The 22,621-nt window shown below is 34.4% G+C and overlaps 1 protein-coding gene across 1 annotated transcript in view; it reads right to left on the bottom strand.

Annotated features, from left to right (window-relative positions):
• LOC134664276 (angiotensin-converting enzyme) overlaps window positions 1–22,621 on the bottom strand; it is a 206,487-nt gene that overhangs the window by 71,655 nt on the left and 112,211 nt on the right. The gene's annotated exons all lie outside the window — the stretch shown is intronic.

Consider the following 22,621-nt stretch of genomic DNA (forward strand, 5'->3'; position numbering starts at 1 on the left):
CCGACATCATAATAAAATTGAGATCTAAATGGATGACAAGTTGTATAGATATTGAGAAAATCAGATACTTCGAACAAATTGTGGCATGACTTAGCTCGTTTTTACTAGTACCTATATTTATTAGAACCTTATATGTTAAACTTATACATCCAGAAAATTAAACGGAGCATTTAGCATAAAAAAACAAATAGATAGTATTTAACCAAAGATATAACTTGTACCTATGTGAAAACTTCAAGCAAATACTTACTTAAATAGCTTTAATATGATTTCATAAATCCTCAGTTATTTCGATAAATCTGAAATACCTAAGTACCTGGGTATTTGAATTAGTCAATTTCCTTTCCATGATCGAGTATAAATCAAGTTGTCTTTCAATAACAAGTTATACTGCATTGCACAACAAATTTATACATTCATTTCTAGAACAAGAAATATAACAACTGCATTTTCTAGAAAACCGATCGGTCATTTACGTAAATAGGAAGTTTTCTCACACGAAGTATACCTATATATGTAAACTTTAAATAACTAACTCAAATAAGAAAGAAACTTATAATCTTATCAAAGGTTAATTCACGGCTTATACTACCAACAAAGAAGATATATAAAATTAAAATAACTAGATATTTAAATGTTTTCCTTTAGCATTAACTGACTGCCAAACAAAGTTTTACTTAGATAATTGTTAGAAACTCAGCCGTTACAATACTTTAAAAAACGATTACGATATAAAGTGACATTCCATTTCCAACTGCAGCTGCAATACTGTTCATTTTCTATGGAAATTGACAATGACAGCGACGCGTTTCCATAGTAAAATGAACAGTATTGCAGCTGCAGTTGGAAATGGAATGTCACTCGAAGGGTCGTAACAATCATAAAAATAGACCTTGGGTTTTTTTTAAACACTATTTATAGTACAGTCAGCATCAATAAGGTAGTGACGGTCAAAGTAGCCAAATACGCACACCACTGTGTTTTTATTGAATTCCGTTAACTTCGGGGTATGATTAAGAACGTTTAAGAGAACTAAATGGCACAGTTAATTTTCCAAAATAAAATATTTTTTTGCTTTTTTCAAACCAAAAAAATAATTTTAATAAGGAATTAAATGTAGCATATAGCGTTGTTGTAACACGGGCATTACATTTAACTCAACCAAACAATTGAAATCTGTGACATATCAATGTCATTTCGAACATCGATCGACCGAGATTGTACTGAAGTTTAGTAGCAAATGTATGAACTCATTCTAAATACTAATCAATATGTAAACCGGCCCTAAGGCAAGTGTTCACGCTTGTAGAGGCCTTATAGGAAAAAAATAAATTATTGATTATCTCCGAAATGGAGTTAATTAGAATATCGGTGTCTTTGAGAAAGTTACTTGATTTAAGCTCAGGAATGCACCCTTGAAATTAACGGAAATAAAAAAAAACACGGTGTATAACACCTTTGTTGCCTTATAAATAAAGCCGTGTACCCATAATTATATTTGACCACTTTGACCGTCACTATCTATTTGATACTGTCGTACAACCATTTCATATTAACAATGTCCCAAAATTTCCATAAACCTTTAGTCAGCAACAGTATGTTCCAGTTTTACCATTATAAAGCACCTTAAAAGCAAATATGCCCTTTTTAAGCAAATTGTCGCAGTTCAACGAGTTTAACCTGTACATCCACTTAACTGACAAATGATATACCTTATTACCATCGCATAAGGTCCAGTAAAGGTCATATAAGTGTTGTTATTAAGCATTGTATGCAATAGTTTGTGAAACGTCTGCTAAATTTGGTAACCTTGTTATGTTCTTATGGCTATTATAAGGCCATTTTATGGTCAAATTGTGGCCTGGGAATGTTGCTGCAAGAGTGGCGAGTAATGGTGATATGTCAGGTTAGTGAGATGGATATTTATAACTGTGTTTAACGGTAACAACTGAAATGATGATTCCGAAAAAACCATAGCGGAGTTAATTGAATTATTATTTCCTTAAATTTGGCAGTAATTTTATGGAAGCGAATGTTTAACCTACCATATGTGTGTGGTGGTCAAAATAGTGGGTGTAACCGGTTGTTAAAAATGGCGGGTTGTGCTACTTGTGCTGTATAGAGGCAAAAAATTCGTTTTGGGGAAATAAAAATTACTAAACATTCGACCAGGATCCATATAATACACAGATTTAAAAATATTTGTAAGTTTGCCCTAAACGTAAGTAGTTTTCATTATTTATTTATTATTTTATGAAACCTAGATGAAACTGGCTACCTACCTATTGTTGCAAAATTACGACAAGTAAATATTATCATTATTTATCTCGTTTATCATGTAATTCGTTCGCAAAAACTTCGTGTTAACGAGCAATCTCATCCATCACCAATCATAATCGTAGTAGATCACGTAAAAAATAGATGCGTCTTACTGCCATATTCGAACTTTAATATACGTCAATTAATAGATCTGAAAACGATATGCATTAGATGTGTCAGTGTCAAAAGTGACGTTTTTGTTTGAAGAAACGTCACATTTGACACTGACATATCTAATCCATATCGTTTCTAGAACTATTAACTGACGTATCTTAAAGTTCGAATTGGGCCGTTAGCTAACTTTGCTCAGAATCGAAGCTTAGAACAAAGTGAGTATCTTAGACTAAGAAAATCATCCTTAACGTCATACTTTTCATGATATAGAGGCTAAACGAACAGACGAATCGCCTGATGGTAAGCGATATCTATGGACACCTGCAACACCAGAGAGCTTGTAAGTGCGTTTCCGGTCTTTAAGGATGACACTCTGCCGTATTCGAACTTCAAAATATTGACAAGAGACGACACGTACTTAACTATAGATATCAACTAGTTCTCTTTTCAGCGCAATTCGGGCAACCAATGTCACATTTGCGTTAGCTAGAGTAAGATATCTATTAGATGTGAATTGGATCTCTAAGTCATATCCTGTGGAAATCGTTCAAGAGTATCTGGGCATTTCTCAGGAGGGCCGTTTTTACGTGTCCGGGGCAGTAATTGATTGAATTTACTGTTCAATAAATCTGAATTAATTTAGGCATGATCTTCAGCTTATATTCTGTCTGGGACACTATTAAATTATTTATTTATTATTTAAATAATACAAGAAAAAGAAATTCAAATGCCAAAAATGATGTTCGGTGGGCGTGTCCCGCACCCAGATTTTATGAAACAAAAAATTATTACTCAAGATGGGGCATTAGATCGGAGTTATTATGGGTATTCACGCATAGGGTATTAGTTAGCTTATCATATTCTTTATATCACAATAATGTGTTTGCTCAACACATTGAATAAAACCAAATTTACGATGTGTCCCGGGCTAGTGACTGATATCGGTGTAATTTGCAAAACATGTCAGTACTCCTTCAAAGTTGTAGACCAGGAACTCAGTGTCTCAAACATAGTATGCTTTAGTTGTGCCTTAACCGTTGAATAAAGTAGAGGTACAGTCACAGTACAATAAAGTGATTTTTTAAACGTTTCTCCGTCCTTCGCTGGGTTTGGTCCTATGTTTTTTTGAGATCGGTGGTGCAATTTACTCCGAAAGTTTTAGTGCAATTATCGTTATGTAAGTGATTAAGAAGTCATCGAAAGTATGTAAATCCACCATTATTACATCTCCTCTGTATCGTTCATGCTATTTCTGTAATTACTAAAAAGCGATTAATTTTGATATCGCTGGTGTTGATTTCCCTGGTTTCGGTGGATTTTTTGACCACCGATATCAAAAAAGTGATCACTGAATTCAAATCCTGCTTTATAAATTAGTTTGTTGTACTAATTTACTGTGTCTAAAAAGTGAAAGATACGTTGTACAAACGTAAAATTATGTTTGTAAGTAAATTATGTCATAGTAGGTACACAAAATCACTAGTTCACTATGAGTAGTTTTTTAAACCAGACGTATAGACCCAATGTTTCTTTCTCTGTCTTGATATTCTTTTCCAACCAATTAAGTAAATTATGTTCGTTGTCCTCTGTATCACCGGAGGCCCTACATCTCGATACCTTTAAACATGTCAGCCATGTTAAATAAATGTAGTCAATTAGATCCCACTTCTTTTAAAATAACTTGTGTATGTAAGTACTATGCAAGGTGAACCCAAGGGACCGGATGTACAGAACAAGGGATTAAAAATAAAATAGCATTCTAATGTCGAGATCGCTTCAAAGGCACTGAGCGTACCTACTGATCGATATTTCTAAAGCATAGCCATAGACACAAATTGAACACAGCAAATGTTTTAACAATCCTCAATGTCTTATGTCTTTGTTAACAACTTTGTTACAATTTAGCTCAAGTGTTTGAGGGTGCTGGAGATCATAATTCATTGGTAATTGGATCTTCAAGCATTACTCGACTACTTCAAATATTATAGTTTTAAATTGACGGAGTTCACGCTTTTAAACTCTTTTATATAAAAAATACTTGTTTTCCGTATTGCATCACATTGCTTTATAAGTACATTAAGTATTTAATGAGCATTGAACACCACTCAAGAGTGTATTGTTTATCGGGTGCAGGTAACATAATTTTTTTTAGATGCGTGTGCGGTCGGATTGCGTGACACAAACATCTACTCCTTCATGGATATAATAATGCAATGAATAAATGATTATAATGTGCGAATTTGTGGTCGACAATGTCGACATGTCTCAAACTCGTTTCAGGACCACACATCACCCTATTATATGAAGCCAGTCATATAGTGTGGGATATCTTCTAGAGATGTTGATTTACAAGCCGTAATTTGGTTATTTTAAAATCTTGAGTCTATATCTATTACATTTATGTAAGCTTTCGAGATCATTAGCCTTGTTACATCGCTTATCAACAAATAGGATTGAAAAATATGATTAAGATAATTATATAATTGAGATATAAAACCTAAATGTGATTTTGTTGTAAGCATTATTGAATTCGGTGACGCAAATTGATTTCAGTGCCTGCAAATGATTTCGGTGTTTTTTAAATCTCAAATATCTTGAAAACTATAAGGTTCTAATGGAGGCCTCCACTACCAATATTTTTTATATTAAGGGTAGATTTTAGGAAATAAACTAGCATATTATATAAGTTAAAAAAAATTTTGGCACCGAAGTCAGGCACCGAATGTCATCTCTTACAATCGCCCATCTCCAGAATCGTGCAAATGTCAAATTTGACAAGTTAGATCTTAAACATATCGTTATCGTATCTTGGTGATGTCTAAAAGATATCTAATAGATGTCTATTTCAAAATCCGAATCGGGCCCACTGTCTAACTTGTGACGTTTTTCGAGTATCGGCGTCAAGTCAACGCAATGGAAAATGGCGTCGCTGTGCCATTGCGCCACCGTTGCGTTGAGCAGCAGCCATAGGGTTGACAAGACGCCGACGACGCTTGGGAGACCAGTATGGGGTATTTCTTAGTCTGAATAAACTCTAGTATTTTTTAATCCCAAAGAGGACTTAAAACAGATTATTAAAGGTAAGTTCTTTATTTTTAATTGCGTTTGCACTGATCCCAAATTATAATATGTACGAGTATTTACTTTTAAAATTCTTAAAACAATGTTTCATTCTATATTCAAATTTTCCACGTCTATCATACAATCCATCTACAGAATTACCCCATATACCCACCGTACATTACTACATACAAAACAAAGCCTTATTGTACTATTGTTAACAGACTCACACGCACACATACACTTTAGGACAAAAAAAGTGTGGCAAAAAATAATTAGAATCTGTTACATGCAGCTATTACATTAGTATGTTTTTTCGTGGTCGGTTGACAGTCGCACGGTTATTAATGATTACATTTTTTGAAGTTATGGCATCATAGTGTAATAATGAGTCATAAATGTGTCGACGCATTTGACAATGCACTACATTTTTGTTACATTTCTTATAAAACTCAATCAATTTCGTTATCATTTTTTATTTCATAATATATCGAGGTTAGTTTAATTTTTAGAGACTTTTCAGAACTTATTTGAAGGCTCGACGATTTTATACCTATAATTAAAACGAAGTTATGAAGAAACATTAATAATTATATTTATTTTAGACATATTTAATTAATTGTGTATGTGCAAAAAAAACTTTGCGATATATTGTTAGAATATTAGGCTTATCGTCATTTATGCCAAATAGCACATTTTAAATTTTTAATAAGTATACGTGTACAAAAAAAATCATCAACAATTCCTCACATACATTAAAAAGAATAAAGCCCGATACAATGTCCTCAAGTTTAAGAAAAATTCTCGAATTGATAACATTTCAAAATGTTAACAGCGAATGGATCTACATATACGTATAAGATTACCCAACTCATTTCAACTTATGGCATCTCATACACTAGTGCGAATATCCCAAATATTTTAATATCAAGGTAAATGGCCCAAAGTGTACCTAATTAACGCATTTTAACTTTAACATTACTTCACAATGGCAATATTTCGTAAAACAGTTGAAGAACCAGCCCTATTTGGATTATAATTCGGTTTCAGTGTAATTCTTTTGTTTTTGTTAAATTTTATAATTTATTATGAAGTAATAAAACTATTTAAAGCAGTGATTAATATAATTTAATTTCATGTAACATTTAAGTATGTAGAAAAACTTATTTATTGTGACACACATTATTCATCATCATTTTTTTTTTTTTTTTTTATAATTTTTATTATCATCATGTCTTTCCCATCACGGAACAATGGTGTTCCGGACCTTTGGGAGGCGTGCGCGGAGCCGAAGCCAACACGTAGAGGCCCTTTTGACACTTTAATGAAATGTAAGGGGTACACCGAGCGGATGCTGCCCTTACCCGTGTCATGGGACGCACGCAGAGGCAGCACCCGCCAGGGTGTAAGGGCTATTGAGAGTTGATGAGATCTAAAATGAACTAGGTTATTGGGTGAAAGCGATGGACTATCATCATTATTATTATATTATTATTATTGTGACGACCGGTCTGGCCTAGTGGGTAGTGACCCTGCCTGCTAAGCCGATGGTCCTGGGTTCGAATCCCAGTAAGGGCATTTATTTGTGTGATGAACACTAATATTTGTTCCTGAGTCATGGGTGTTTTCTATGTATATAAGTATGTATTTATCTATATAAGTATATATATCGTCGCCTAGCACCCATAGTACAAGCTTTGCTTAGTTTGGGGCTAGGGTGATCTGTGTAAGATGTCCCCAATATTTATTTATTTATTTTATTTATTTATTACAAATAAAATTAAAATTAAGTAAATTAATATTAAATGCCAATAAACTTTACCCGGGTAATATGTATAATTACGTGTCCCTTTGATTTTATTTTAGATAATATTTAAATAACAATTTACGACGTAAATAACATTTGTTTGACAGAGGTTAAAGTTAAAAACCCTCCTTTTTAATTAAATCTAAATTTTCTAAATTTCCCAATCCATAAACTTAAATAACAACGCCATCTATCCAACTAGAAAAGCAAACTATAAGCACGTTACCTTTAGATCGATGTGAAGGTTTAGAATGTATTGTGTAGGTTCTAATTCGCACGTTCACCGATAGAGGGCCGAATGTAAACAATATTTTTATTTATTTTTTTATTTATTTAAACTTTATTGCACAAGCACAGGAAAAATGTACAAATGGCGGACTTAATGCCTAAAGGCATTCTCTACCAGTCAACCATTGGGTCAAACAGAGACAAATGTTGGTGCAGGAGATACATAATTACAATATACAATACAATACAATAGGCTTGATCTATTGCATAGCTCTGGGGGCTTATTCCAATTGTAATAACCGGTTATAAATTTGATTTGAATGGTGGTAGAGACATTTCTTCAATTAGAAATTGTACTTGTATCAGCTTACTGATCATATCTATAACGAATAACCCTGAAAGAAATAGTCTAGACGCTTCAGAAACCCTGAAATATTCATCAAAGGCGTATTTTGTTACTACTTACCATAAATTTTTGACAACTTGCTGAAAATTGTCGAGTTTCGTAAAACACAAAAAAATAGAGATGCCACAATATAACCTATTTTATATTAAAAATAAAGTAGTGTTACTATAACTCTTTTAGGTACATTTGGGCAAAGATACCCCTAGGCACAGCAATAATTCTTATTTCTGTGCCTAGCGGCAAAGTTGACAAGTTTGACGGTACAAAAACATATCAACGAGATAACTGACCATTATTAAACTCTATTTCAATATGATATAAAGTCTATTATCAACCAATAAAATGTATCAACATTTACACCATTAGATGCAACCTTTGCGTACACACCTTTAATTACTCCTCGTAAAAACGCAATTTAATTCTAAACTTTACCTTGATCTTAATAAAGCTTATTTTTTAATGTCGTCGTCATTTCTATACTCAGTTGGCTCTTAAGTTAAAAGAATAAGATTGGTTTTCGATTGGCCAAGCTAAACGAAGTGGTTAATATACTGTTTATAATATTGTTAAAATAATTACAGCATGAGTTACTGTTACTACTTTTGACTGTAATTAGTGAATGTTGCAAGCCGATCTAGATATGTATGATACGTAATTATATTTAGTACTTAGTCATCATGAATCTAGAATAGAAATTATGTTTGTTTATTAAATTAATTAAATTATTTACCTATGTAAATTTTGATGAAAATATAACTTGATTATGAACAATGAGTTATTATGAGTAAGATAAGATATAATACATTTTATAGTCATATATATTACTGAAACATTTATAACATGTCTTAAACTATTTATATGCAATATGCAGTAATTTATAAACACTTGAAAGAGCAGTTTTAGAATTAAGGACACTAACTACTTTTAGGCCAATCAGATTAGATCCAAAAAAGCGTTTTGAGGAATTACTTAATTCCTAGCAAGCTGGAATCGTCGTTCTTGATAATATTTATATTATATTCTAAGTAAGATGGTTATTAGATGTATAGAGAAATATAGTAAGAATAGAGTGCTCACTCCATACATCAGTTTTGATAGCAAAACAACTATTATTTTCGCAGTCGACATCTAGCATCGAGTAGCGAAATTATCATTAACGCTACTTGATACTAGAATTATCTAGTGGCGCGACTCACGAAAATTGTATTAAACAACAATTTCAACTAAAATTAAGAGCAGAAGGAGTTGAAAATAAAGTTCGGGTTAATCCGGTTATAAAATTAGCTGAAAATAGTTGAGCATTACACTTTTCAGTCCTCGGAACATCTATTCAAGTAGCAGTACTGATTATTCCGCTACTCGATGCTAGATGTCGAATACGAAAATAATAGTCGTTTTGGTAGGTACTAAAACTGATGTATGGAGTGAGACTCTATGTATTTGCAGAGATATATATAACTTCGTATAAGATAAATAAAGTCTAAGAAAAATACGTGCCTCGGATGTGGAGAAAAAGTCATTCTCGAATAGATGGCGCCATTATAATTTATATCTTTGGCCTATTGTCGGCTAGATGGCGTTGACGACACCGTTTGATATTCAACAATTTTAACACATATCAGTGAAAGAACATGAGTCAGTATGGAACAATAAAAAATAAAAATAATTTATCCGTAAACATATTTTGATTAATTTATACATTTTCAATTTTATTTTAAGTTTTAATCGTGTGTCGATAGATGGCAGTAAATGTACCGTGACTACAAAATTGACAATGACAGGACCCCTCTATACTATCTATTCTTTTTGGTATTTGTGTCTATATGATATAAGTAACATTGAATTTAAAGCCATTACGGCAAGTCATGACGATGTCGGTTTAAATGGTGCCCTTACGTATTATGCAATAAAAACCTTGGCCTAATCTAATTGGGCACCCATGCGTTTTTAAAACAAAGTAAACACACAAATTCGTTCAGAAAAAGTTTGACTCATGGTTTTACCAAGACAAACATTAATAAAACCGGCCAAGTGCGAGACGGACTTGCGCACGAAGGGTTCCGTACCATTACGCAAAAAATCACGTTTGTTGTATAGGAAATAAATATTTATTAATTTATTATATTCTGTTTTTAGTAAGTATTTGTTGTAATAGCGGCAACATAAATACAACATCTGTGGAAAAGTTATCATGGTTCGTGAGATACAGCGTACGTACTGCCAGACGGACAGCGAGTCTTTGTAATAAGGTCCCGTTTTTACCCTTTGGGTACGGCACCCTAAAATGAAACAAAACAGTTGAACCTGAAGTATCCTACAACCAGTAAAATATAACAGGTATGAAAAATAAAAATATTAAGGAAGTAAAAAAGTAAGCGATTTGTCAGAATATTACAGCATATTTTAAATTAAAACTTCGATGTATTCCATATATTCTCCCAAGACATGGTTGACAAAAAATATTTATTGAAAGAAAAAAGAAATGGAATCCATCCATCCATAATAAAATCCAGAATTAAACGTAACACATAATTTCTACAAAGTAATCTCTTAATTTGTCTACTCGAGAAATTCCACCGAATTACTTCACCATTGCATGTATGACAGAGACATGAATGGAGAGATGTATGGCGCTAGACAGAGAAGCATGGCGTTCCTTAGTGTCAGAGGCCAAGATCCACTTCGGGTCGCTGCGCCACGGCAGTAAGTAAGTAAGTATTGCATGTATGACTGACGAGAGAAATAAAACAATACACATTAATAGGTAGCCAGCAATTGTGTATAATAGGGCGATTGCACGTTCCACCAACTTATGTGCATCTTTAAAATTATCAGCAAATTTTACAATACGACTTCCGCCTGTTTCTTACAGTTAAGGTATAATAATACAGGATGTCCCAGAATTCGACGTCAAGCCGTAAACGGATGATAGACCAAGTCATAACAGTTATCATAAAAATACAAAAAAAAATCCAACTCATGTTCTTTAAAAATTATGGTCACTGTTAGTGAATTTTTAAAGACAGTGACCATAATTTTTAAAAAACATGAGTTGGATTTTTTTTTTGTATTTTTATGATAACTATTATGACTTGGTCTATCATCCGTTTACGGCTTGACGTCGATTTCTGGGACACCCTGTATATTATACAGTTAAGGTACATATGTTGAAATAGGTCGTGCTTCAGCGTTTATCCTTTAGAGTCTTATGGCCCCTCTACACAATGGGCCAGCGCCGGCCACTCCAAGGACACGCAGCCATGCGGTAGAATGAGATAGCAATATCACTTGCTCGCTCTAACGCATAAATGCGTCCCTTGGATTGGCCGGCGTTGGCCCATTGTGTAGAGGAGCCATTATATAGCCTACTCATAGTGTCTAGACTATGGTTAGGGTTGCCAGAGCCAACGAGGTTGCGGAGTGTTAGGGACGGCAACGCGCATGTAACACCTCTGGAGTTGCAGGTGTCAATAAGCTACGGTGACCGCTTACCATCAAATTGGTCGCATTATTGTTTGCCACCGACATAGTATAAAAACACACAAGTTTTTAAAACAGGCACCGTACGTTTTTGTTTCAATACGAAACCAATATCTGTCATACTTATTATCATATCAATGTAGGAATGACCATTGCATGCCTACGCGTGATTGAATTCGACCGCAAAAAGTCATCGCAGTAAAGCTTTTTGTAAAACAACTGACTTTATCACTTTTATATGTCTTTCGTCGATCCGATTAGCCATATCCGATGTCCCATACAAGGAGTTTTGTATATTTCTTAAACCAAAGCCATATAGTATTACTAATTAATAAAATATATCCGGGTTAAGCTTTACATAAATGTAATGTATTTTATTTATTTCTCATTTTTTAAACATAATATTAAGCTTACTACAAAGTATATTTTGTGCACTATTTCATGACAAAAGTTAGAGACTAGACTAGAGAGACACTGACATGAGTCACAGGTTTCTTTTTACCTTTCATATGTGTGCTGTGGTCAAAATCGTGGGTTCAAACCTAGGTTGTGCCGTATAGTATAGAGCAAAAAACCATCTTGAGAAAAAATGAAAAAAAAATCGGCAATTATTTGTCTTGTTTGTGTGACAGCCGACCGCAAATTCTCTTAACATTAAGCCAATCGACGCCTCCAAAATTGTAAATGGCACCCAGTTTTTGCTCTTTTTCTCACTTAAATTGGTCGCAATGTGTACTTACATGTTGCGCAACTCAAGTGTCAAGATGGTCTGAATGGTAGAGATGAAATTACGACAAATCGTAAAAACTGCATTAAATTCACCTTTAAGACGAATAAATTGCTCTTTATCGTAATTGTAAGTATATCGTTTATCTGGATTATAATCTGAAATGTTAAAGAATTTGTCAGATTCACCCAAAAGTGTGTGTAAATGATGAAACAAATATTTTTGCAATGCTGAGTGTACTTGTGTATTATATTGACCCAAATTTCGGAATTCAAGGGCGAACTTACGTAAATTTGTATTGGGTTTTCAAATGATGATACTTTTATCTATATCATGACATTGACATTTCGATTGCAGGTTCAAAAGAAGGTATGATTATTACATATTTCAATTTAGTTGCAGCAAAATTTTGTAGTCCGAGCGAGCAGGCTAATTTATGTAAATATAAGTAATTTAATTTCCGTCATATTGCAGATGAATTTTTATAACTATTTTGACACATGCTTTGATGTATTTGTTGAAAATAATGTTGAGACGTGAAATAAAGCAATAATAGTTAAAACTATTTAACCCCCGACGTTCAAATAAAAATTCGTTAAAAAAAACGTTTTATAAATCTTACATGACTGTGTATCTCTCCTAAACTCCCTAACGACAAACATTCCTTTACAAACATAATAAAAAAGGTGCCCATCACGTTCGCCGCATTACCACGCTGAATCACGATAGACAGTCTGCATCAGGAATGACCGGGAAAGGGGGTCATGATCATGACCTCTCTTCCTTAAACCACTGCCCTAATTCGCCCAAGAAAATTTTGGCCTCATTCTTCTTGTAAATTATTTCAGTCACGTAAAAAAAGTGCACCCTAATCAGCAGAACGTTCTTTAAGGTCTGTCGAAACCTCGCATCAAATATTTTTATTAATTATATGGTTATTCTATTGCGACCAAGGTCATTTTGATACGAAGAAAGGAGGTTATTGCCTCGTTAAGTTAAAGTGCCGTATGTAAGTGCAAACAGCAACACTCTTTACTGACCATCGGTGGACCTTATGCCTTATGTAATAAGGTTTACCAACTGTCAGTTAGAAATACCAACTGCGATGGTATGAGCTCCATACATTGTTATTGCTTTTATTCATAAGTTATGCATCCTTGAAAAACTGGTGCGCAGTTTTTGAGAACACTTATAGCGGAAGGGTGCAAGGCCAGAATATTATATGATGGTCAGTGGGGCCCAAAATTTATGGAACAGTAACCACGGGCGGTCAAGAAAGTTGATTTCTGTGCCACTTTATGTGTTATTACACTCACAATGAGTAAGTATGTAAGCTATGGATTGCCATATTATGGTAAGGTATGAAGTTGCTGTTCAAAAATCCAATTCCTTTACTACCAGATATCTAATACCGTGAAACATTGGAAGGTACAAATATGGACGGTAAAAGTTTCAGGAGTAAATTTGCATTTTTGAGAGGTTGAGTAGAACCTCCACCAATGTTTTGGTAAGGTAACCACGTGCAGATTTCATGGTCAACTTGGTAAAAAATAATTACCTTACCTATGATTGTGGTGGATTTCGGCTCATTTTATATTATGTCAGTTGGTTCGCCTTGGACTTTTTTTAGCTGATTATAATTTAATCCTATTTAAGACTACTCGAGATATAAAATGGAATTTTGTGAAGTGATATTTTTCCAAAAGAGGCTCTGCTTTCAGCATTAGCGTTTCAGTTGGACAGTATCACAAGCACCTAGTTAGAGACTAGACTTCTTAATTACTAAAAAAGATCCAGATTCCGATTGTATATTTATTTTAGTTCCGGTAGCAGCTTGTGAAAGGGTACGTCTGTTCGTCTGCTCTCACATGTCAGCATTTCGTTCTTGTTAGACTATTCACAGTTGAATCGAGGCTTGGAAAGAGCCACTGTATAACTTGATCAAGTTTTAGCATTTTTTTAAATATTTTAAGTTATACTTGTGAGGTCTCCAGCTCATATAGCCACTAAATAGTAGAAACTCGTATATGGCATCTTTTTCAGTTTAGAAAAAAGAGTTTTTACAACTCGTTGTACACATATATATATGTACATACCTATATATACTTACAGATGTAGTTCATAATTATTTTTCATCGTATTTTCACGGAAACGTGCGAACGTGTCTTGCTATTTCAATCAGTCTCGGTACAAAAAGTACAGAGGTTGTCTGAAGTAGCATGATGAATACGAACGTTTCCGAGAAAATACGATTCACTACATCTGTATGCGGGAGATAGCACGTACCTAACGTTCGTATTTGTCATGCTACTTTAGACAACCTCAGTACTTTTTTACCGCCACTGAAATAGCAAGACACGTTAGCACGTTTCCGTGAAAATACGATGGAAAATAATTAAGCAATACATCTGTATCCGTGCTATCTCGCGCAACGCCACTGCTAGGAATGGTTCGCCTGTGCTCTCGACTCTGCGCAATATTAAGCGAATACGTGACTATCACACATGACGTAACGAAGATAAATTGTATCATTACGGCGATTGAGTGTTAATAACGAGATTCCCAATAAAACTGCGATGAAAACATTCTGTAACGATGGGAGCCATTTTGAAACGCGAAAGGAGTTACTTTTAGATTTTTTATTGCGATTTTATCGTATCTCCTGACAACATAGTTATGTGCTGATGGTGAGCGATCACCGTAGCCAATGGATGTTATATACGCGTTGCTATAGTTCGTTTTTTTTAGCATTAGAAAGAACTCCACAGAAGTAAGCGTACAGTTTTTATCAGGCTCTTTAATTGTTAATAATGATTGAATTATCTAATGTAGCACGGTCAATACATATAATTTACTTCGAATTATTACCGCTAAAATTGCCGGATTTGGAACCAGACGCTTACTTCTGCGAAGTTCTTTCTAATGCTAAAAAAAACGAACTACAGAACCTGTACACTCCTTTTTTGAACAACCCCATACTGTGGTCCATTGAGAATACTTCAGCAGAGAGCTCATATTGTACCTATACAGCTGGAGGACTCTCCCGTTTTAACTAATAGTAGGTAGTAATAGTTAGGTATAAGTACCAGACATGGAACATTTACGTTAAATTTATGTATGTATGTATGTATTTACTTTATTGTACATAGAAATATAAACACGAGAAACACAGTTACAGAGTCAATTAAATACAACAAAGGCGAACTTATCCCTGAATGGGATCTCTTCCAGTTAACCTTTGAGGAAATGAGTAGAACAGAAGTAACGATGAATGACAAACAAAAGCAAAAGTGTACAATCCCTAAAATAAATAAAATGCACGTTTTGAATACACATTACTCCAAATATACATAAATAGAAATATAACAATACAAGAGTACATATACATATAATATATATAGGTATAAATAAAAATAAATAAATACTCAACATATAATATAAATAGATATATAGATATTAATTCGAACCAGAAAAGTAAAGGAAATGAAAGAAATAGGTACTTTAATTAATAATTTAATTAATCTTTTTCGAATTGTTCTTTAATTTCCCTATATTAGTTATGTGAATTAATATGTTTTGTGTCTAAAATTGTATTGTTGTGTAATTAAGTTAGTTTGTATAGTAGTAGCCTTAGTAAAGTAGTTTTCGCTCTAATATGTATTTCATGATGCGCATACATACTTTGGATGGCATTCCCAACCAAAACCTGTACTAAAAATAATTATTTCATGTAACAAATGTTATTCGTTTTGAGTGCCTAATGAATAAAATAAAAATAAACAAATTTCATAGCAAAAACGAGTCTCTGAATTAACGAAATATCGATAAATCTGTTATCGATAAGTATTAAAATTATAGATTAATAAATAAGAGAGCATAAATAATAATGTGCTAACTTTCAAGTTTCGAAAAGATTCAATAATGCAAATCAATTACAAATCGATACATATTGTCCTTAATACATATATTAAATAGTAGCAAAATATTAGAAAACTACCAATAATATAATAAAGAAGGGTAGCGCACGCAGTTCGAAATGAATATGAAATTTTAAATTAAAATGGCGTTGATGTTTGTATTTTGTAAATTATTATTTACTTTTTATGGTATTTATAATGTAGGTACATTTGAAGATTCAAAAGAGATGGTAAATCCAACTTGAAAAAACAGTTTTTAGGGTTCCGTACCCAAAGGGTAAAACGGGACCCTATTACTAAGACTCTGCTGTCCGTCCGTCCGCCCGTCCGTCCGTCTGTCACCAGGCTGTATCTCACGAACCGTGATAGCTAGACAGTTGAAATTTGCAGAGATGATGTATTTCTGTTGCCGCTATAACAACAAATACTAAAAACAGAATAAAATAAAGATTTAAGTGGGGCTCCCATACAACAAACGTGATTTTTGACCAAAGTTAAGCAACGTCGGGCAGGGTCAGTACTTGGATGGGTGACCGTTTTTTTTCTGCCTTTTTTGCATTATGGTACGGAACCCTACGTGCGCGAGTCCGACTCGCACTTGCCCGGTTCTTTACTTCTTCAAAGTTTTTTTACTTCACATCACTTTATGCATAACGTCAAGATAACATTGATAACGGACATGTTGATACCTATTTTCTTTTGTCAGTCACTCCTTTTTGACAGGAAAAAATAAATATCTGCTAGTTAATATAATTAAGAGAGACGTTCCTAATGTACCTATAGCACGTACTTGTCCACACAAAACTATATATTTTTACCACTTCGAAATATTTACCATGCTCTATTAATTTTTAGTTTGTTATTGACACATTTGCAATACAAAATAAAATAAAAAAAGCGAAACTTATAAACATAGAATACACCAAAATCAGATTTGTTGAGATTTAGTTAGTGCATGGAAACCGTTTCCTCCCAAAATAGAGCTTTATAGAAAAAGTACCGTTATTTCTTTAGTATCTCAAAGCTATTCTTCCCTCTTTAATGTTAATGACAATATGAGCTAGAAATCGTAAGTTGATATTAATTTCAACAAGCGAGAAACAGAGAGAGTGGCCAGTTATAAATGATAGCTGATTATGAAACTGTAACGTGGTTACAATTAAATTCATCTTAAAATACCGCTGCTCATTCTTATTTACCAATCTTGCTATCGCATGTTACAGGCGAGGAGCGATTGTAAGATTTTAACTTACAATTTGGACAGGAACAATGATCACCGAATCATCCTCCTCGAACCCCGAATCGGGATCGAATGATCCTGAGCCCAGATAGGTGCGACGACGAGCGAAGCGAGGAGGAGTGTTAGGTGAACTGCGACCAAAACAATGCCGACATCGTCGGGTGACAAGCAAAAGTCACTAAGTACTATCAAAAAATTTAAGTAACAATGCACTTTATTACACTTGTAACACGGTTTATTGTCCAATAATTTCAATGGTGTTAGTTAGTGACTTTTGCTTGTCACCCGACGACATATTTTATTGGACGATTGGATTGATTTACATTACAAAAATAAGAACAGTCATCCAAATTATGCGAATGGTTAGAAAACCTATCAGGAAAATAAGCTATAGAAAGAAATATGTATACGATAAACAATAAAAAGCCTTTTAAAAACAAAACTTAAAAATAAGTTATATAAAATAAATATGAATAGGAAAATATACGAATTGGTTAGACAATGCTCGCGGGAAAGGAGGCTATTGAGAATAAATAAAGTGGTTAATTTTGCGAATGGAAAAATCGCTTCCATTAAAATTCGATTTTCGGAAAACAATCGCCACCCTCCGCGATTAAATCCCGTTAAAATAATAACATTAGACTTTGTACTACAATTTCATAATCGAATGTCTTTTACTTTGTATCTTACACCACACAGTCATCCTGTCAGTCCGTCTTGCTCCACATACGCCATGTGTCTCACAGGAGACATTGCTACATTTCCTATTCTTTCTACCAAGGCTAACTTACCCAACGATCATAATTATTCTGGTCAACTATCATAGTTATTCTATCTTTGCATATAGGTATACACATACAATACATACTGACCGACGACGAATTATTTTATTTTATTTCCGGCAATATTTTGCGACGTGAATAAGGTCATACTGAGTAACTTTCACTATGCACGTCACTATGGGATCAACTACAAAATCGCAAAAAAATGGGTCTCCCATAGAAAACAACAAATGACCAGCCAAAATGCATGAAACTGTAAATTTTTCGTGACATCGGGGTTGGTACATGTATATGTATGTCTGTCAGTCCGTCTTGCTCCACATACACCATGTGTGTGTATCTCAGGGGACATTGCTACATTTCCTATTCTTTCCACCAAGGCTACTTTACCCAACGGTTATAATTATTCTGTCATTGTTCACACAAAGGTATTTATCAAGATGTAGAAACTTAGTCAATATTGTAATGGTCGGCCTTGGCATTAAAGGTATGAAAGTGAGATTAAAAGTAACTGTAGTTAATGTCAAGAAAACTGGATTATCTAGATCGTAAAATAGTCGAGATTTTGATATGGGAAAACAAAGGTTTTTAATAAAAGTGTCTTGTTGGCTTGGCGGTTGTCATAAGACACTGAAAAAAAAAATGTATGACGGAATAAAATTGTAGGTACCTACTTACAGAGTTCTGTGTTCAGTATCAAATAAAAGCTTGTATAGTTCGTTTTTTTTTAGCATTAGAAAGAACTTGCAAGAAGGTAAGCGATCTTAACATGTCTTTTAATTGAAAAACGCTTTTAAAAGATCAAAAACTATTACTTATGAAAGCAGAAGAACATAAATGATCGTATTAGATTCATAGTTGTTACATATTTCCCGTAACTTATTTTTAAAATGCGTTTTTCCATTAAAAGACACATCAAGATTGTTTACCTTAACTATCTCTAATGCTAAAAAAAACGAACTATAATACAGGACCTTTAAAAGCTACCAATTTGATTCCCATGTTTATTTAGCATAGATGTCATGAAACAGTTTTGAGTCAAATCTGGATAATATTTAGTACATTCTGATTTTCTGATTATTATTTTGTTGGGATATATGTATTGGAGTAGGTAGCATCAAATACAACAAAATACTAGCGACCCGCACGTGCTTCACACGGGTTAACAAATTAAACACCTAAACCTTCCTTAAGTATCACTTAATTTATTGATAGGTGAAAACCGCATGATCCGTTAAGTAGTTTTTGAGTTTATCGCGAACATAGAAACACACAAGCAGACAGACGCGGCGGGGGATTTTGTTTTATAAGGTGTAGTGATTTTCCATAATGTCAATAGATAAGATAAGATAAGATAATATAAAAAATAGTTTATTCAAGTAGCATATTACAATGCGCTTATGAACGTCAAATAAACCTAAACCGGCTCCAACCGTACACCTCTGCCCCGAGAAGATTTAAATCCCCCCTCAATTGGAGGAGGGTATCCCAATATGGGACCGGCAACAAACTCGGCGGGACACATCTTTACAAAACATTATTACATCTTATAATTAACATGCATTACAAGTAATTAAGAAAAATACTATTTAAATTACTATAGAATTCATGCAATTATACTCAGTATACAATAGACAGGAAAATGGGGAATACCTTAATATCCTCTTATGTACCTAAGCGGTGATATCACTATAATTAACTACATTATAAATCCCTACACTAATATTGTCTATATTACTCGTAGACTAAGTTATTGTGTGTTGACAGTTTCATTCTAACGGTCTTTATTATCTTGTAATGTTATAATTAAGCAGTGGTTGCCGAGTGGATATGACGTCTGACTTTCAATCCGGAGGTCGCGGGTTCAAATCCTGGCTCGTACCAATGAGTTTTTCGAAACTTATGTACGAAATATCATTTGATATTTACCACTAGCTTTTCGGTGAAGGAAAACATCGTTGAGGAAACCTGCATACATCTGCGAAGAAATTCAAAGGTGTATGTGAAGTCCCCAATCCGCATTGGGCTAGCGTGGGGACTATAGCCCAAGCCCTCTCGCGCATGAGAGGAGGCCTGTGCCCAGCAGTGGGACGTATATAGGCTGAGATGATGATGATGAATGTTATAATTCATGTCGATAACCATCTCCACGACAGAACATGCAAATGAGGCGCTACAATACAAGTCAACTCCCTTGAAACATGATATTGTTATGTGCAGTCGCCATCAGATATATCTGAGCGGCCAAGGTACTCACAAATATCTGAACATGCCTCTATTGTCAAGGCGTTAGAGTGCGTGTTCAGATATTTTTGAGCACCTTGGCCGCTCCGATGTATTTGATGGCGACTGTACACATTAATTTGTCCAAACTTGTTGGCATTGTGTCACATTCTCATAACTGTATCTTTATAGAGAATCAAGCTAATCTGTTTATTGTTTACTTTTTTAGGGTTCCGTACCCAAAGGGTAAAAACGGGACCCTATTACTAAGACTCCTCTGTCCGTCTGTCTGTCTGTCCATCTGTCTAAAAAAACCTCTAGTGTTGCTGTCGGTGTCCAACCCAAGTTTTCTTGATGAGCTTGCTGTGGGACTTGGTCAAGCTGTGTAAGAATGTCCTATAATATTTATTATTTATTTATTCCTCTCGATGTTTCACTCATCGAAAAAATCGGTAAACATCGAATTATATCTCAGACACATACATACGTTCCACAAAACGCATTGGTAAAAGCAGGGGTGTGAACTGAACTGCGTTTAAATTAGACCTATTAATCTCAATATAGCTAAAATCAATAGCATGTAGCTTTCTCGCTCTTCTAAATATGGAAAAGGCAAAATGAAACGATAAAGACAGATGTGACAGTACCCAAACTGGCTTAGCCAATAGCCAATGGCTTAACAATACGTTGGCGGAAGCATTAGGTAAGGATATTAGTTAATTATTATACCAATTCATTTGATATTTACCAGTCGCTTTTCGGTGAAGGAAAACATCGTGAGGAAACCTGCATACATCTGCGAAGAAATTCAAAGGTGTATGTGAAGTCCCCAATCCGCATTGGGCTAGCGTGGGGACTATATAGCCCAAGCCCTCTCGCGCATGAGAGGAGGCCTGTGCCCAGCAGTGGGACGTATATAGGCTGAGATGATGATGATGATGATTATACCAATTTAGACTAAGAAGGATGATGAGATGATGGGCGAGACAGAGGTATGGAAGGAAAAGACAACCCCAAATGTATGGGATAAGGGCAAGTGAATGATGATTTAGACTAGACTTAAAGTGACATTCCATTTCCAACTGCAGCTGCAATACTGTCCATTTTACTATGGAAACGCGTCGCTGTCATTGTCAATTTCCATAGTAAAATGAACAGTATTGCAGCTGTAGTTGGAAATGGAATGTCACTCTTAGACGTCAGAAACGAACAATATTAAAGCGCCGTAGATTGAGCCAGAATAATTTTGTAGCGCTTTTTTAGATCATAATGATTCGGTTGCTAAAAATATGAATCCTGAGGCCTTTCTCTAGCAACTTCATCGATTCGAAACCAGATTTTGCTGCACACTTATTTTAGTGCCTTAAATAGTTACTATAGGTTACATGTAGGTAAATATAACTCTCCAATGAGGTCAGAGAATCTATCAGAACCTAACTACACTTACAATGTTATCTTACACAGCATCTCGCTCTAAATTGGGTCCCTATTCGATGTCGCCGCGAGCGCCCGGGGCCTGCAGTGTCCTAGTGAGAATATTCCGCGCATAATGTTCCCAGTGCCGTAAACGGCACAAAAGATGGCGTAACTGGCCAGACTTAGTATTCATATAGCAAATAGTAATCTAGCTCTCAGGAAAACTAGGATAACTAGATCCTCAATCTGGTGTCTATAGTTCGTTTTTTTTAGCATTAGAAAGAACTTTCAAGAAGGTAAGCGATCTTGACATGTTTTTTAATTGAAAAACGCTTTATAAAAATATAAAACTATTACTTATGAAAGCAGAAGAATATAAATGATCATATTAGATTCATAATTGTTACATATTTGCCATAACTTATTTTTAAAATGTGTTTTTCAATTAAAAGACACATCAAGATTGTTTACCTAATTTCTAATGCTAAAAAAAACGAAGTATAGGTAGAGTTATTTATTTGTACCGATAGCAACTTAAACAGCAAGATGACCATAAAGTTTCTTTAATTTATTTAATTATATTATCAATATCGTGCACTCACGTATGTCTGTTTATACACTGACATATGTGCTACCCTCCCCCCACTTCGTGCCTCCCTAATACCGTTATTATGATACTTTTATGAATGTCATAATATGGAATACTGTAATCAGTCTCTTGCCTACGTGTATATTGTTTATGTGCGAAGTTGGTAAAGGGAAATACAAGCGACGCCAATGCACGATGTGGGAAAAATAGGAACTTTCGTGGGACGGCGTCTTCATATTATTTGGCAGCTGCCAACTGTCAAAGCAATATGTCCCACGCCCACTAGGGCGGCGCCACAGTCACGCACGGAGTG

The sequence above is a fragment of the Cydia fagiglandana genome, chromosome 5, assembly GCF_963556715.1.
Source record: "Cydia fagiglandana chromosome 5, ilCydFagi1.1, whole genome shotgun sequence".
NCBI classification, from domain to species: domain Eukaryota; kingdom Metazoa; phylum Arthropoda; class Insecta; order Lepidoptera; family Tortricidae; genus Cydia; species Cydia fagiglandana.